The sequence below is a fragment of the Euleptes europaea genome, chromosome 13 (assembly GCF_029931775.1).
Source record: "Euleptes europaea isolate rEulEur1 chromosome 13, rEulEur1.hap1, whole genome shotgun sequence".
Lineage (NCBI taxonomy): Eukaryota > Metazoa > Chordata > Lepidosauria > Squamata > Sphaerodactylidae > Euleptes > Euleptes europaea.
Window position 1 is genome coordinate 41,320,198 of NC_079324.1, and position 17,981 is coordinate 41,338,178.

Here is a 17,981-nt window from a genome sequence, read left to right on the forward strand (position 1 = left end):
GTGACCCCAGCAAGAGGCTTTTCAAGGCAAGTAAGAAGCAGAGGTGGTTTGCCATTGCCTTCCTCTGCGGAGTCTTCCTTGGTGGTCTCCCTTCCAAGTACCAAAACTGCTTAGCTTCTGAGTTCTGACAAGATTGGGCTATACCATGCCACCTTCCCCTCCCACAGGTGTGACTACTCAACTGCCACTGAAGTGGGAGAAGGGAGCTTGAGCAGTATGGTCTATTTCTTCTTGCCACTTAGGGTTGCCATCCTCCAGATGGGGCCTGGAGACCTCCTGGAATTACAACTGATTTCCAGACTACAGAGATCAGTTCCCCTGGAGAAGATGACTGCCTTGGAGCAAGGGCACTATAGCATTGTACCCTGCTCATGTACCTCCCCTATGTAAACTCCACCATCCCCTGGCTCCACCCTAGGGTTGCACACCTGCAGGTAGTAGCTGGAGATCTCCTGCTATTACAACTGATCTCCAGCCAATAGAGATCAGTTCCCCTGGAGAAAATGGCCGCTTTGGCCATTGAACTCTACTGCATTGAAGTCCCTCCCCTCCCCAAACCCCGCCCTCCTCAGGCTCCACCCCAAAAACCTCCCACCAGTGGTGAGGAGGGACCTAGCAACCCTACTTTACCCCCTAAATATCCAGGAATTTCCCAACCCTATTTCCTCCCTCCCCACTGTTATGCATAGTTGTTTGACCTCTCCTTGCAAGCAGGGTGTTTGTCCTGCTGAGTTCCCTTTCTTTGTCAGTTGGACCCTAAAGCTGCCCATGACATTTCCACTGAAACATATGAATAAAGCATAAAGAAGAGAGTTCCACTGAACCTATGCAGAGTGTTTGGCCTCACCACTGAATAATCACAAGTCTCCCCAGCTGAGACTGGAAGCTAAGAGTTTTCAAAACGAAAAGGGCAAGCCTGAAGCCCAACAGAACCCACACACACCTCACTTGAGAAATCAAGCCCTGTCTTCATATCTCACCTATTCTCTCTCTGATCCTGCCTTCACTGAGGCTTCACATTATATAACTGCATTTGCTTGCAATCTTTGACCAGGACTGGCCCAGCTTCACAATGTTGTGGCACTGCACAGGGGCTGTGTGTGTGTGTGTGGGGGGGAGGCTCTCAGACCATGCGGCTCTCAGCCACTTTGGTGGCAAAACATCCTGGCCAACACTGGAGGTAACTCTGCCCTCCCAAGGCTTTTGTTTCAGTGGAAAATTCTTTGGATGACAGATCCTCAGGAGGTGGTAAGTGCTCCTTCCCTGGAGGTTTTTAAGCAGAGGCTAGATGGCCATCTGTCAGCAATGCTGATTCTATGACCTTAGGCAGTTCATGAGAGGGAGGGCATCTTGGCCATCTTCTGGACATGGAGTAGGGGTCACTGGGTGTGTGTGGGGGTTGGACTAGATGACCCTGGTGGCCCCTTCCAACTCTATGATTCTATTCTATGATCTGCATGTTACTTTAATCTTGCCTGTCAAGACCACCACTAAGACTGCATCAATACCAGCCTCCATGCTTAGAACACAGCCTCCATACTCAGAACACAGCCTCCATGCCCAGAACAATCTCTGCTCCTCAGTATATCTTCCTCCTCCTCCTGTTCCCATAATTGCCCCCACATCAGTCTTGGTAGTGAAGCATTCATGCCATCCTGTGGACTCCATTCCTAACACTCCCACCTCTCTTGTATGTCTTCATTCTAAGTCCCTCCAGCCCGCTCTTTATTTCTGTCTCAACCCAATTCCTGCCCCTGTCCTCCTTTCAGGGAATCATATGTAATCTGCACCCTCGATGCACCTGTAACCTTCCACATCCAGTTTCCCAAAGAAGCTGTTTCTCGCATTCTGCTTTCTGCACCAGTATTATCTGTACCTTGACAACCTTAGCTGGCAGTAAAAGAGAAAAATCAAGACCTACCCAAAGGCCCACCGCCAAGACGACGAGGAAATAGATAACAATGACTGAAATGTCCGCCGCATTATTGATAGGGATGGTTTTGTCAGCAGCGGCAGGGGCTGCCGTGGTCCACGCAGTGGTCTCCATCCTGCCAGGTGTGCCTCTTGCTCCTCGGCTGCTCCCCTTTTTATATCACCCGGCAGCGCCTCCAAGTTAATGATAAACCTTCGTGGTCCCCTTCCACAGGTTATAATGTGTAACTTCAAAAGTCCGTTCTGTATTCTTGGGATGCCTTAAGTCCTAGCAGGTGCCCTTTCCTGCATGGCACTTTGCTCCCAAGCTTCTTTGCTTCTGGAGACTGCAGAGAAGAAGTCCCAATGGCACATGCCCTGCAGTGGACACTGCTGCAGCTTTTTGTAGCCTGGGAACAGGTGGCTGAGACAGCGGTGGAAGGAGTGGCTTGGCAAGGTGCTGTCCTGTGCCTCTGGATGCTGTCCTGAAGTGGTTGTTCTGGAATGTCTGGTCCTGTGGGACTCATGAGTTTCCTGCTCACCCAGAGCTTGAAAGAGGTGTGACATCAGGTTCGGGGATCCCCTAGGATCGACGACGGACATCCCTGTTGCGATGTGTCATCCTTGCTGCCTGCAGGAGGCAAGACTGCGCAGTGGTGCTTCAGGGCAGAAAACAATAAGAAGCTGAGTTAATTTCTAATTACAGAGATACAAAGTTCAAATCCACAAATACCAAACAGTGCAATTGTTTCATCTCATGCAATCTTTTGTGTTAAAGAAACTCCAGATAACACCAATACTGTGATTCCCAAAAGTGTGAGGTGGGCCACCCTATAGCCCAATGAATGACAGCTAGGAAGGATGGTGGTGGGGGAGGACAAAACCATAAATATTTAGGGGAATATATATAGGAGGAGGGAAGGTGGCACAGTATAGCGTTATCTCGTCAGCTCTTGGAAGCTAAGCAGGGTCATACTTGGGCGGGAAACTACTGTGGAAGACTCTGCAGAGGAAGGCAATGGCAAGCCACCTCTGCTTCTCACCTGCCTTCAAAGCCCCTTGCTGGGGTTACCATAAATTGGTTGCAACTTGACAGCACATACATATGTCTATACAACCTGCATAAATATGAACAGTTCCAGAAGGGAAACCCTGTGAATTTGCTACAGGAAAAATAAACAGGAGTCTAGAGGCACCTTACCAATTACCAGTGGTCCTTTCGACAATCTTAAATTTAAATTCCATTTACAGTTTCTAAATAAATAATAAGGTCCAAGAGTTGGAAGAGCTGAAAATCTTAATACTGACAAGTTATACCCAGGATCCTCTCTGGCATTGCAGGGATTCTAGGGCGTACATCTCAGACTGGAAAACCTATGTGGGTTTTGCACAACTGGAATGGGTTTGGGCTTGGTATTGATTTGCCATTCTGACGTAATGGGTTTCACACAGGGCCTCCAAAAAGACCCATTGGAAGAAAAACATTACTCTAAAAATAACTTTCTCAGAATGGAAACAGCCCAAACCGGCATTTAATACCACTCAGATATCCTATAGATGCTGCTTATTGCTATCAAGGCCTATACGCCTTTTGGGACAATTCTCAGATCAGGTGGGATACATATAGATACATCAAACCACATGACTCAAAGGAGCAAAGAGAATTCTGGGTACTTGGGGGATAGAATTTAAAGACCAGCTTACTTCTCCTCCTTATGCAATTATTCAGTTAATTTCTTGTCAAGAACCAATTGCCACTATGAACCATTAACACCACATAGTCCATAATATCATTTTACTCCACTATAATCCCACTGTGTTTTTTTTTAATAAAAACAAGTTTTCCCCATTCTTGTAGCACTATTAACTGACAGTAAAGGCTAACCCTCATCAGGAAATTCTTGCCAAATTTAAACTGAAAATAAACAAGGAAGTAAAAGTACCTGGCTTAATAGCAATGATTAACATAGACTGACTATACAAGAGAAGCCTTGTACTTCAGTTCTCATTATACCAGATTACTTAGGTATACCTCGGAATCATGACTTCATTCTTCCTTACGCCATGGCCCGTTCAGAGAAAGAGTTTTGCAAAAGCTGCCTCAAATCATCATATATAAATCCAATATGTTTTCCATAGAAATGAGGGTCTCCAACCTGTTTTCCCTTTTTTAAATTTAGTTATTAGTTATAGAATCATAGAATTATAGAGTTGGAAGGGACCACCAGGGTCATCTAGTCCAACCCCCTGCACAATGCAGGACATTCACAACTACCTCCCCACCCTGCACAATGCAGGACATTCACAACTGCCTCCCCACCCCAACACCTCCAGTGACCAGAAGATGGCCAAGATGCCACACCTTTCTCCCCAATGGGGACTCAAAGTGGTTGACGTTGTTCTACCCCCCTCCATTTTATCCTCACAGCAACCATATGAGTTGAGAGAGAGTGACTGGCCCAAGGTCACCACCCCACGTGGCAGAGTGGGGATTTGAACTCGAGTCTCCCAAATCCTACCATGACACGCTAACGACTACACCATGCTGGCAAGTCTGATTTTCTTTTTTTGCACGACCCTACTCCTCCGTGTTTTTGCCCCCTGATCCTTGAAACCCTGGGGCTAATTCCTCAATGGAATTTCTGAGTAGCCAAACCTTTTGAGCAAAGTGGAGCTCTGGAGCCTGGTGGGTTCCTTGGTTGTCTGCATTGGCAGATGTACTCTGTTTTAAAGTGCAACAAGGAAATGTGAATCTTCCTTTTCAACAGCAACACCACACCTTATTCTGAAGCACACATCTTTCTTCATCTCGGTTAATCCTGAGTGATACCAGGGCGGCTGTATACGTAGTGGTGGCCATTAATCCTTTTGCTGGGATCTTTCTAAACACTAATACAGACATAAGACAAGGCTCTTTATAAGGCCTTTTCTCAAGCAAATCAGGAAGTAAACCTGAACCTGCTTTAGCGCTTCATACTTTCAGTTGGGGGACCACATGGATGAATGTTCCTTTGTCCAATGAAAGCCCCTGCACATAAAACTTCTGATGTTGCGGAGAAGGTACCTAACCTAACATATTAGTTATTCTATGTGTAGGAAATACATACATACATACAAACATATCTGTGTGTGTGTGTGTGTTTCCTACACATAGAATACATATTTACTTTGCAGTCTGCAGAGGTAAAGTCCCAGCAGAGGTTCACCAATTCATCTGCTGCTGGTAAGGGCAAATCAGGTAAAGGACAGGTAGCTTTGTAAACAGATCTATCTGATAGGGCTGTAGGCATCCAGGTGGGACCTGGGGATCCCCCAGAATTACAGGTCCTCTCCAGACTACAAAGATCAGTTCCCCTGGAGAAAATGGGTGCTTTGGAGAGCGGACTCTATGGCACTGTATCCCTGTCCTCCACAGGCTTCATCTCCTAAACACCAGGAGTTTCCCAACCTGGATCTGGCAACCCTAACCTCCCCCACCCCCCACCATCCCATGCTGGTGGCTAGCAGCTGTACCATGAAAGGATAGAATAACACAGCACAGAAAGTGATCCACTGTTAACTATTTGTATTTTCTCAGTTCACGCTTAACACTCCTTGCTTCTTTTCTTTCCCCCCAGTGTCTGTGTCATTGGGGGTGGGGGAGAAGAGAGATCAGAAGGCTTCAGTTCAGAATTTATCATTTGACAGCCTTGACACACTTCCTCCTAAAGTACAGGAGTGTTTCTCTCCTCCCCAAGAGATTAATCTGGCTGAGGGAGGTGGAATTCTGGCCTCTACTACTCTTCAGACCATACTCCAGAAGAAAATTAAAATCTTGCTTGATTTTAGGCCCACTAATTGAATTCAATAGCTGGTTTCCCAATGTTGCTAATGACTTTCCCACAGGAAGTAAGATAGGAGTTTCCCAGCATGCTTGAAGTTGTGTCCTGTTTCAGCCCATCAGCTGAAGAGCTAAACTATACCCAGCACTAGAATTCTGTGAGTCTTGACAAAGTGGATTTAATAGGGGCCATTAATAGGGTTGCCAACCTCTAGGTACTAGCTGGAGATCTCCTGCTATTACAACTGATCTCCAGCCAATAGAGATCAGTTCACCTGGAGAAAATGGCCACTTTAGCAATTGGATTTTATGGCATTGAAGTCCCTCCCCTCCCTATGCTGTGACCCAATTATCCGTAGAGTCCAATGACAGACAATTGAGAGGAGGTTTGGATAAACTAATAGCACTTTTATCTGGCCTAAGAATAGAAGCTGGATGCACAGGCTCTGACCCAAACACAGGTGGGAGACTGACACCCCCCCCAAGAGGCAAGCAGTTAGCTTTATAACTTTTAGGCTATTATGTTGAGCAGTAATAGATACTTTCTCAAACATACGAGTTTACAGTCATGCTTTGTTCAGTATTGTGATACATATTCAGCAGTCAGCGAGTTCCTTTGTATTCAAGAATGGGGGAAAGGAGGGGGAGAAAGTTCCGTCCTTGAGAGGAGTAGTTGCAATGGACAATGTGTGTGTGTGTGTGTTTCTGCTTCCAGTCACTGAAGTGAATGGAAGGGGGAGTTGTGCTTATTGGTACACGTGTGTGTATGAATGCTGGGGCATTTCCATGGGCACTTCACCCAAACCTCACCCTTTGCCCCCAAAACCTCCGGCCGATGGTGAAGAGGGACCTGGCAACCCCAGCCAGTCATGATTGGGTATGTTGCAGAAAGGAAGGAAAGCCTTCTTCTTCCATTCAGTGGTGTTTCCCATTGGAAATGCACCCCCCTACCCCATTCATTTTCAGTCAGGTAAATGGTGCAGGAGCAAAAGTGAATGCCAACCCTAAATTACCAGCACAGACTCACGGTGTATCTGCAACACAGAATTTTGTATAAGGTAGCCTGGTTACCCTTTCCCTTTGGCCTCTTCAGATGCAGGACCCCTTTCCCTAGTGCTGTGGTCCCAATCTATGTCAAACCCATCCATACCCACACCCACTCAGCTGCCTTTTAAGGCCAAATTACACACCTGGAGTTCAAACTCCACTCCAGTGCTGTGTATAGCAGGAGTCTGAAGTTGGTTCCCAGTTCTTTCCTAGTTCCTGAATGATATTGAGGACAATTTAAAAGCTCTGCACCCCAAAAGAAAGTTTGGACCACCACATACCATACATCCCCACATTCAGGAGACTGTGCCCCACTTGGGAGCCGCTGGCACAAGAACTGGACTTTGGACCAGGAACCAGCATGCGCTCTCGGGGGGTACAGTACCCTGAATGGGGAGGTGTATGATATATGGTGGTCCAGACTTTCTTTTGGGGTGCAGAGCTTTTAGATTGTCCTCAATATCATTCAGGAACTAGGAAACGTGAATAAGGAACTGGGAACGAAATGGGAACCAACTGGGAACCAACTCCAGCCTCGTTTGAATAGCCTGGCCCTGATACTCCAAGAAAGTGGAAACACTCTGGAATACCTAACACTAATTATGTCGCATTCTATTTCCATGGTAACCAAGAAGGTTGATAAAAAAGCCTGGTATTTTAAATAATTGTACTTTATGATATATTTTAACAATTAGTACCATGGAGGAAGGCCTATTGGCCGAAACATATTTGGTTTTAATTGATTTTTTTACTATTTGTAATGTATTAAAGTTTTGTTAATTTATCACATGTAACCCTTTAGCATTCATTCTGTTATTAGGCTTTTTGTCAACCTTCTTGGTTACCTGGTATTTCTGGGTTGACGTGTTTCTTCCCCCTTTCTATTTTGGTTTTGCTACATTCAAAAAACAACAACAACCCAAATAAGTCGGGTTCTAGATCAAATCAAGCCTGAACTGACCCTAGGAGCTAAAATGACTAAACGGAGGCTTTTGTACATTGGTTACATTATGGGCCATCAGTTTGCATGACCCGAGCAAGGCTGTTAAGGATAGGACACTTTGATGGCACTTAACACACCCACATTTGCATGTCAATAAAGAGCGTCTTTCCTATGTCTTTCTGAGTCATCTGATAAGTCACAAACACAGAATGACCTTGCTAAGTTATTTCCAGCAAGGTGTCTTCCCACTGCAGTACATTCCAAAAGGCCAAATCAATGGTATCTTTGTGTGCAAATTTCTCTGCATGCTCTGGAGCATTGCTGAGTGACATCACTTTGGTGACTTTCTATTCAAATTGGGTGTCATAACAATGTAGCTGTTACGAGCATCACAATTAATTCTGTGGGAAATGCAGTGCCGGCCAGCCTTTTCCCCAAAGTTCCTAGTGGGCAACCAAATTGCTCCTCTCTTTGCCATAGAGAAGTTTAACTAAGCTAGTCCTGCTGCTATGTTACAAGGCTGTGCACTGCACAGTTATTAACTCTGGGTCTATCCTAGTAATTTAGGGTGGACTTCTGCAAATCTTATCAGGTCAGGAGCCTAGGCCAAGCCTAGGGCTGCTAAACTCAGTGGTCCTTTATGCATGGGTACTTTCACTCAAGTCTGCCTAGAAAACGTCGGGATGTGACGTCGCCCCATGGGACAGGAATGACCCGGTGCTTGCACAGGGGACCTTTACCTTACCTTTACTTTCACTCAAGTTTGTCCCTGGACTGACTCGGTTGTTCCTTGGAGTTATGCATAAGTTTTCCAACCATTAGAGATGACCTCACGCCCAGCCCTTGCAAATTCCAGGTCTTCCCGTTCCTGTTAAAAACTGATTCTTTTATCTCCCCTGAGATCAGCCTGGGTGAAAACATCCTCATCTCCATGAATAAGGCAGAGCACGAGACAGGGGAGCTGGGGGAGAGGGGTGACGTTTTTCTCACAGTAAGCACTACAGCCAATTACAAAGCAGCAATTTCAAGGGGCGGGGACTCAGATGCTTCCAGATTTGAGCTTGGTGACTTTGCTGGTGCATAGCCATTTTTGGATTTGCAACAGAAAAGTGTGGGTCAAGTGAGCATCAAACCCCAGGTAAAACTCCCATGCATAAACAACCCAAATGGGGCCTGGAGTTCTTCCAGAATTACCAGCCTACAAGGTCAGTTCCCCTGAAGGAAATGCCAGCTTCAGAAGGAGGACTATGGCATAAGATCCTCCCCTCCCCAAATTCCACCCACCCCAGTCTCCATCCCCAAATCTCCAGGAATTTTGCAACCCTAGCCAAGAACCGTTCCCACTGCTTGGCAGGCAAGCAGGCTGGCCAGTGGAACTACAGCACCCCTTTGAACTTTGCAAAAGACTGGAGCAGATGAGACTGGTTGTCAGGGACCACCTGATTCCCTGGACCAGAAGGATCCTGGCTATCTGTGAGCAGTTGTTACCTCCAAATGGTGGTGTGGGAATTCAGAACTGCTGCCTGACTCACAAGGTGTCTGGTTTGAGCCCTGGAGCATCTAACACCTTGATGCTCAGAACCCCAACCTTAAACTTTGGCCTTGTCTGGTTGACCTAGAGTTGACAGCCACAGGCAACCATGGAACTGTTCAAGCTAGAAACACAGAGCAGCAGCAGCTTTCCATGGTCTCTCGCAGAGGGCTGGTTCCCAGCTCGGCTATCTGAGATAGGGTTGCCAAGTCCCTCTTCGCCATTGGTGGGGTGGAGCCTGAGGAGGGCAGGGTTTGGGGAGGGGAGGGACTTCAATGCCATAGAGTCCAATTGCTAAAGCAGCCATTTTCTCCAGGTGAACTGATCTCTATCGGCTGGAGATCAGTTGTAATAGCAGGAGATCTTGTACTAGTACCTGGAGGTTGGCAACCCTAACATGAGAGCCTGTTTAACTGGAGAGACTGGGCCTTGAACCCCAGGCACAAACAACCCCATGCACAAACAACATTCTGAATTCCTACCTGGGGTCTCAGCATTAGCAGTATTATACAAGCAAACAGACTAAAGCCAGTAGTATGGGCTGGCTGGTGTGTCAACGAAGATTTTGGACTGACTTGTTTTTCTGCGCTGTTTGCTTGTTTTTTATTTCTTCTTCACCTGTGGTTGATGACGTTAGTAAGCATAACCTCGGCAGTAGGCTACCTTAGTGAGTATAACTCATGAGTAATGAGGAGGCCCAACTGATCCATGCGCAGAAAGCAGGCGGGAGGGGCAGCAACATTTGCACAGCTCTTCTCACCTGATCTCTGCATTCAGCATGACCAAGGTGCCACTGCAAATCTGAGCCAACCAATAGGTGCGCTTATTGTGTCTCCTCAACAGTAAGTGCATGTTGTGTGCCTCTTTGCCAGGGCTACGGTAAGAGTCCGAGGTCTTTAACACTGCACATTCAACAGGTGACTTTCCTTCTACTGTTGCTGCAGCCAGAAATAAGAAAGGGGGGCAGGTACTCTGAATAACAGAGTTCTTGGTGAGGTCCAGCCAAGGACTGACTTGATTCTGCCCCATCCCCAAGAGAAATTCCACCAGCAACTCGTGCTTGTGACTACAGAGCCACGCAACAGCTGGCTGCTAATCCATATCGGAGGCTTTTAATCGCTCAGTGGACAACTGAAAGTTCCCTTTGATTCGGATTATTCCCAATGCCGTGACACTTTCACCACCAGATTCCTTTCTGTACTGATCAGCTGCTGTTGTGTTAATTGCTTACATGTGCCCTTGATTGCTGCTGTATAACACGGTCACGTGGATGCGGCATTCCTAGGGACAGCCAGCTCCAGCCCGCAGGACTTAATGCTGAAGTTCAGCCTCTATTGCCCAACTCATAGTCTCCAAAGGGCCAGTTAGACTGCTGTTGTGGAATATGAAAACCACTCTCTAGAGCAGGGATGGGGAACCTTTTTCCTGCCAAGGGCCATTCGCACATTTATAACATCTTTCGGGGGCCATACCAGGTGTAGATCTCCTGGTGGGGGGGAGAGGCTAGGGTTGCCAGGTCTCCAGCCACCACCTGGAGGTTGGCAACCCCAGGAGAGGCCACACAGAGAAGGCCTGCAGGGCGCCTCTGCTCTCCCTCCCAGGTGGGAGGGCAGCCAGTGGTGAGCCTCAGAAAACGAGGCACCAGGGGGGCGCAGCCCACAGTCGATTGGCAAGGGAGGAAGGGAGGAAGGAAAACAGAGAAAAAGGAAAAGGGAGGGAGAAAGAGAGAGAAAGGGAGAAAGAAATGGAGAGAGGGGGAGAACGAAAGAAAAGGACGGAGGGAAAAAAAAGGATGGAGGGAGACAAAGAAAGAGACAGAAAAAGAGGAAGAAAAGAGAGAAAAGCCTCCTCCCCACACACACACACGCGCGCATGCCGGCCTGTGCGACCGGGCTCCAGCCTCCCCACCTCCCCCGCCCACACACACACACCCGGTGGCGCACGGAGCCCCAGTCTCCATGCCCTCCCCCCCAGAGTCCATAAAAAAAAACAACCAAGCCCAATTGGCTCCCGCATGCATGCTCTGCCGCCGGCCTCTTCCCCCCCCCCAGCTGCTCAACAGTCAACAGGCAGCGAGAGGGGCTTACAATGTGCTGTAGCATTCCTGCACGCCGCAGCTGTAGGGGGCAACCTTGGGGGAAGTGTCCCTCCCCCTCCCCTCTTGCCGACCAACAACCGACAGTCGGTGAGAGGAGGTCCAAAGGGCGCTACAAAGGCGCTGTAAGCCATGGCCACAGGAACACCTTCGGGGAGGGCCGCCCTGCGCCCCGCCTCCGCGGCAGGGTTCCCGGAGCTCCCGAGGGCCACAAAAAATGTCCTCGGGGGCCGCATACGGCCCCCGGGCCTGAGGTTCCCCACCCCTGCTCTAGAGTCTCTATTTAGGCTTCTATCTGAGTGGCAGTTAAGGTTGACACTTGATTACCCGCTGTTATGCAGAACACAGAAGGCTGAACTTGTAAAAGCACAATATTTATGCCTTGTTGCTTCCTAATTGCAGTTGAGCAAGAACCAGGGCTGATTAAGAAAACGGGTTGTGTTAGGAGCTCTCTTAGGCCTATAGGGTTGCCAGGTCCCTTTTCGCCACGGGGGGGGGGGGAGGTTTTGGGAGCGGAGCCTGAGGAGGGTGGGGTTTGGGGAGGGAAGGGACTTCAATGCCATAAATTGCCAAAGTGGCCATTTTCTCCAGGTTTTCATTTCCCTTAAATTTTGTATGATTTCACTGAAACATATCCAACATGATGTTACTGAAACATTGATTACAAAGCATCTGCTGTGATGAATATGTAAGACGTGAAAAGTTGTCGGTGAGTTCTTTTACTTTTGATGTTAAAAATATGGAGGGTCGGTGCATACATATGCTTAGTAAACCAATGACACCTTTTTGTAGAATACTGTCTTTAATAATTATAATAGAAACACTGTTGGAATACACTACTTAAAGAAACTTCAAAAGCTTTGAAAATCTTCAAACGGCTACAGCAAGATGCAATGCTAAAAATACGCAGTCTTCAAAAGAAAATTAATTATAATTAACGAGACTATTATACTTACCAACTGAAGAAATTTACTTTGAAACAGGACACATACCGGAATCCTGTCTTCTTGTGTTCTTATCTTGTTGTGTTCTTATCATTTATTGTGCTTTGCCATAACTGTTATTATATATGTCTATAAGAAAATTAACAGCTGTGCCTATTCTTGCAACTTTTACAAATTGCATAGTCTTTGTGAAGTAACAAATGACTAATATATAACAGCTATATACTTCCTTGTGTTTTTGTGTTATTGGTTAGTATTTCTTTAAAAATTCTTGAGCCATAGTGACTGAATACTTTTGATTAATTACCTGGAGGTTGGCAACCCTATAGGCCTATAATGTTGAAGATCCAAAGCCCTCTCCAGATCTGGTGTTGACATGGACTCTCCATCAAGCAGCTTGTAAGAGATCTCTGAGGTGGCCAAATGAAACCTTAATCCTAGGAGATGGTCTTTTAGTCCTTTCCTGACCAGCCTGATCACAAGCATCCTGGGTTCCTGCCTTCCTGCCGCTCCCTCTAGTCACTTTAGTTTCTTAAGCAAATTTGAATCAGCCACGTGCCCAATGTGCTCCTTAAGAAGGGAGATAGATATATAAGTCGTGGACACGACGAGCGAGGCATGAGTCTTTCAGCAAACGTGAGGCGTGTTTATGTATGAGCTGACTGTTCACAATATTGATAAGCATGCGTTTGGTGTAAGTGCTGTGCACAGTGTACTTTGTGCACCCTGGTGTAATTAATGCTCCTTTGCTTCCTCACCATTAAGATAAGCAGGATAATCTTAAGGACAGGAGGGCAAAAGGTTATTACTAGGAAATACAATTTTTAAGTTGCATAAGGTATGAGGGGTAGTTTGGATGCTTTGCCCCTTCTCAGTTCCTACCTCTGAGCCAGCTGGAGAAAGCTGTAGAGAGTTTCCCTTTCAAGTGGCCATTATGGTAGAAACTAACTTTCCCCAGGTTCTGTCTAGACTTTTTATAAGCTTCTAAAATGCCCCGTATTGCTCAAGGATGCTGAAATTTGCATTTCTTTCATGAAGCATCCAGGAGCTGCCATTTTTTGCCCTAAATTGGTGTCTGGAGGCTGTAGATAAGTGGATGTTGGTGAATTCAGGCAATGATGCCATGAAAATCCCAAACTTTGGTATATCGATGCTAAATGAGAAGGTAATATTCACAGTCCAGATAAATTAGGAGCAAAGGGGTGCTCCTGAAGAAGCAAGTGGCTGAGGTGACCAGCTGTACCTTTTAATCGGCTGCATTTGTGGGACCTTCTTGATAACCCTCCCTTCTCCATGCAGATTCAGGCTTTTGTAACCTCCAGGATTGACTACTGCAATGTGTTGTATGTGGGGCCATAGTTGCTGATGACTTGGAAACTACAGCTGGTATAGAATACTGCTACTCAGGGTCTCCTGATAAATACACGGAAACATGAGTACACTCAGCCAACACTACAGTAACTTTTCTAGTGACTGAAGGCACCTTTTTAACTCAAACTCACCTTTCATTTTTTTAAAAGTGAGATCAAGAAGTGAAGGAAGGCTTTGCAGACGATGTGGCTGAGCTCTGTCACCTTGCTGACTTTTGTGAATTTGGTGACCTGCTGGTCCACCTGCTTTGTTAATCATATAATCAGTGGAGTTGGGGATTTTAAAAAACTCAGTGCTATCTCACCTCTCCTGTGAGCCAAAACCGACTGCACAGGAACACACGACGCTGCCTTACGCTGAGTCAGACCATTAGTCGCTCAACCTCTGACTGGCAGCGGCTCTCCAAGGTCTCATAGAGGTCTTTCATATCCCTTGTTACCTGAGAACCTTCTAACAGGAGGTGCCAGGAATTGAACCTGGTACTTTCTGCATGCACCTTCTGCATACAAAGCAGATGTTCTAAGTTACAGCCTCACTCAAGAAAAGGACTTGGTAGCTGAGAAAAGATTTTGAAGTGTAAGGATGTGATTCTGGCCACCAAGACTAGATTAATTCATGCCATTATATTCCCTATTACTATGTATGGGTGTGAAAGCTGGACAATGAAGAAAGCTGATAGGAAGAAAATAGATTCCTTTGAAATGTGGTGTTGGAGGAGAGTGTTGCGGATTCCGTGGACTGCCAAAAAACAAATCAGTGGGTTCTAGATCAAATCAGACCTGAACTGACCCTAGAAGCTAAAATGACTAAACTGAGGCTGTCGTATTTTGGTCACGTCATGAGACGACAAGAGTCACAGGAAAAGACCGTAATGATAGGAAAAGTTGAGGGCAGCAGGAAAAGAGGAAGACCCAACAAGAGATGGATTGACTCAATAAAGGAAGCCACAGCCTTCAATTTGCAAGATCTGAGCAAGGCTGTCAAAGATAGGACATTTTGGAGGACTTTCATTCATAGGGTCGCCATGAGTCGGAAGCGACTTGACGGCACTTAACACACACACAGCTGAGACAGAATCTCAGAACATGAGAGAAATTCATCATGAGCATTCTGTTAATATCCACACATCCCCAAATTATCAAGGATTAAATCAGCACCCACAAATCAGGCAGACTGCATTTTCATCATAAAGACCACCTTCTCCCATATGAACCTTCCTGCTCACTTTGGACATCTTCAGGTGCCCAGCTTTGGCTGCCAGTACCACCTGAGGATAGACAGGTGGACCTGAAAAAGTGCTTTCTCCATCATGTCACCAAAAGTTTAGAATGTACTCCCCAGGGGGATTTGCGTGTCTCTCTCTAGTGGTTTCTTCCGCTAGCAGATGAAGACTTTTTTGTTATGTTTGGCAGACCTCCAGTAATGGTTATTGGCCCTCCTCTGGTATTGTTTGTTATGTGTTTTTATTTACTTATTTTATAATTTAAATTGTTGTTTTAATGTATTTTTAAATGTGCTCTGCCTTGGGGTCTGGATCAGATGGAAAGGCAGCATTAAAAAGTTTTAAATAAATAATTCCCATCAGATTCATATAAACCATGTAAATATGCTCAAGTTGTGGTGAACAAGATAAAAGAAGTGGGTATAAGTTTAGGATGCTGAAAAGGACCACAGAGTCTGCCACTAGAAGTCTGGCTCTGCTAAGTCACGATACTGTGAAAATTTCCTTATTCCCAAACCACTCAAAAATTACAGGCTTACTCCGAGGGCGAGGTACAAAAATTGTATTTTGTTAGAAATATCCATGCTATTGACAATCAAGAGAATGGCAGTGGCAGTAATCAACAGCCACAATTGCAACGTGGAAGTAGACTCAGATGCTGACGTTGCCATCATAAATTAAAACACATTTTTCCAGCTGTTCCAGTGTGATCCTCCCAAGTTACCAACATCATAATGGTGCTGTTGTGACTACAATGGGCAGGCTATCGAAACTATGGGTGTGCCCTATAGTCCGAGGCTGGTGTTTATTTTTAAAAAAAAACGTGTTAGTTTTAATTCACTTTTTAAAAAAAAAACTCATTGACTTTTTTGTTTGTTTGTACACTGGCATCTGATCCAGAATGATGTCCAAGGCAACTTACACAAAATAATAAAATGCAGTTAATATGGGGATGCTTCCCTGTCTTCTGACAGCAGTGCCCTGGGGTGGCATTTCATCACCCAGTCTCACTTCCCTAATCACTAGCAAGTGGATGGTAAGGCTGTGTGCTCCACCTCCTTATTCTTTAGCTGTATTAAGAAGTTCACATATCTGTTTGTATTGTTTTCAACGAGAAACACATTTCCAGGCATGACTTCCCCCGCACACGCACACCCAATTGTGTTGAAATTCACAGGGATTTATAACCTTTACAAAAGGGATCCTTCCTTTGGTATCTAAAGGAGAAAGTATCCCTTTCCCACAGGGAATTAAAATTCTCTCTTGAAAAGCAGACACCGCCATGAACTAGCTGGTGTGCGAACCTTTCCCTCCTGCCCTAAGATCCTGAAGCATATCTGTTGATTTACAAAAATGGAACGTGTGGGAGAAGAAAAAGTGAACTAAACCCTGAAAGGGATTATCCCCGCCCCCCGCACCCCCGCATTACTTTACCTCAAAGAACTTGGTTGGTGTTATCATTTTTCTCCCAGAATGGCTGACTTCCAGTATTAAAGCCTGGGTGGTAGAAAATATGCTTTAAATAGCAGCAGGCAGGCAGATTTAACTCCTCTCATCCATGCACTCTGGTTTTCTTTAAAAATAAAATGCCTTACAGGTGAATGCATACCATAGTCCCATACCACATTTAAAAAAAATACAATCTACTACATGATTTCTGATCCAGTCTGAATCAGAACTTGCATAAGAGAAAAATCTGATCTTCCATCATCATTACACAGTCTTCTAATTGTTCATGTGTTTGCTTTTCACTATCATGAGTGGGGGAAGGCTTTAGCTTCTGCACCAATCCTCCCCAGCCCACAAATTTTCAGGGAAGGCACACTGCCTACTACTGAGGATGGGTGGGGCACTGACTATGGGGCACTGACTATGTTTTCAAATTAGTATGGGGAAGGTTCAGATTTTGATTAGTAAAATTCCAACTGAACATCTCTCATTGAAACTATTGGAACCTGCAATGCAGATGTCTGACATGAGTATATGGAACAGAACTAGGGTTGCTAACTCCAGGTTCAGAAATACCTGGAGATTTGAGGGTAGAGCCTGGGAGAGTGGGGTTTAGGAAGGGGAGGGACCTCAGTAGGGTTAATGCCATGCAGCCCACCTTCCAAAGCAGCCATTTTCTCCAGAAGAAGTTAAATAAATGTTTTAAATAAATTAGTAACAATAAGTGATATATGTAGTCTGGAGATCAGTTGTAATTCAAGGAGCTCTCCAGCCCCCCACCTGGAGGTTGGCAACCCTAAACAGAGCTGTTGGGTTGCCAGGTGCCCCTTGGCCACTCAGGTAGGGTTGCCAGCTCCAGGGTGGGAAATCCCTGGAGATTTGGGGGTGGAGCTTGGGGAGGATAGGGATTTCAGCAGGGTATAGTGCCACACAGACTCTACCCTCCAATGCATCCATTTTCTCCAGGGGAACTGATCTCTGTAGTCTGGAGATGGGCTGTAATTCCAGAAAATCCCCAGAATCTATTAATGAGGAAGCTAATAAATTTAGGGAGGAATTTAAGGAATCCCTGACAGAGGACACATTTGCAACACAAATAACTAATTTGGAACTTCAAAAATATACTGCTAATATTGAATCATATAAAAATAGGAAATTCAACAGAGACCAGGAGGACTACGCACAAAACAGGGTTTACTATTGGTTAGGCAAAGGCACTCGTAAACCGCAGAGGAACTTTGCAAGGGCTGCCGATCACCTAACACCTCCCCTGCTCAAGCTTCCTCTAGTGCTTCAAGTATGGGCTCAAGGAGCTCCTATAAGCATCCTGGTTGTAAGATTAACAAGGTGCAGCTCGGTAAGTTATCTGATACTATGTACAATTTGTATTTTTGTAACATTCTTTATGTTGTAACATTGTTCTAAGCAAATGCCGCAAATGTTTTTTCAGTTCACAAATGCATTGTACTTACAACATTAACAAGACTGAGAAGGAGCGGCTCGCAATGCAGCTTTGTGCAACTATATGCTGCAACTAACTTCTATGGAAGACTAAATATTATGGGCAAGCTGATGAAAGTTTAAATTTGAAACGTGGACTAAATCGATGACACGTTCTTGCCATCTCCAGCCCGGGGGAGTTTGATAT

The 17,981-nt window shown here is 45.7% G+C and overlaps 1 protein-coding gene across 1 annotated transcript in view; it reads right to left on the minus strand.

Moving 5' to 3' along the window:
- The window catches only part of SLC5A1 (solute carrier family 5 member 1), a 31,272-nt gene extending 29,228 nt beyond the window's left edge, over window positions 1-2,044 (minus strand). The window contains exon 1 of the mRNA XM_056859194.1: window positions 1,922-2,044. The gene's annotated coding sequence lies outside the window, so the exon portion shown is untranslated. The remainder of the gene's footprint in view (window positions 1-1,921) is intronic.
- Window positions 2,045-17,981: the final 15,937 nt, after the last annotated feature.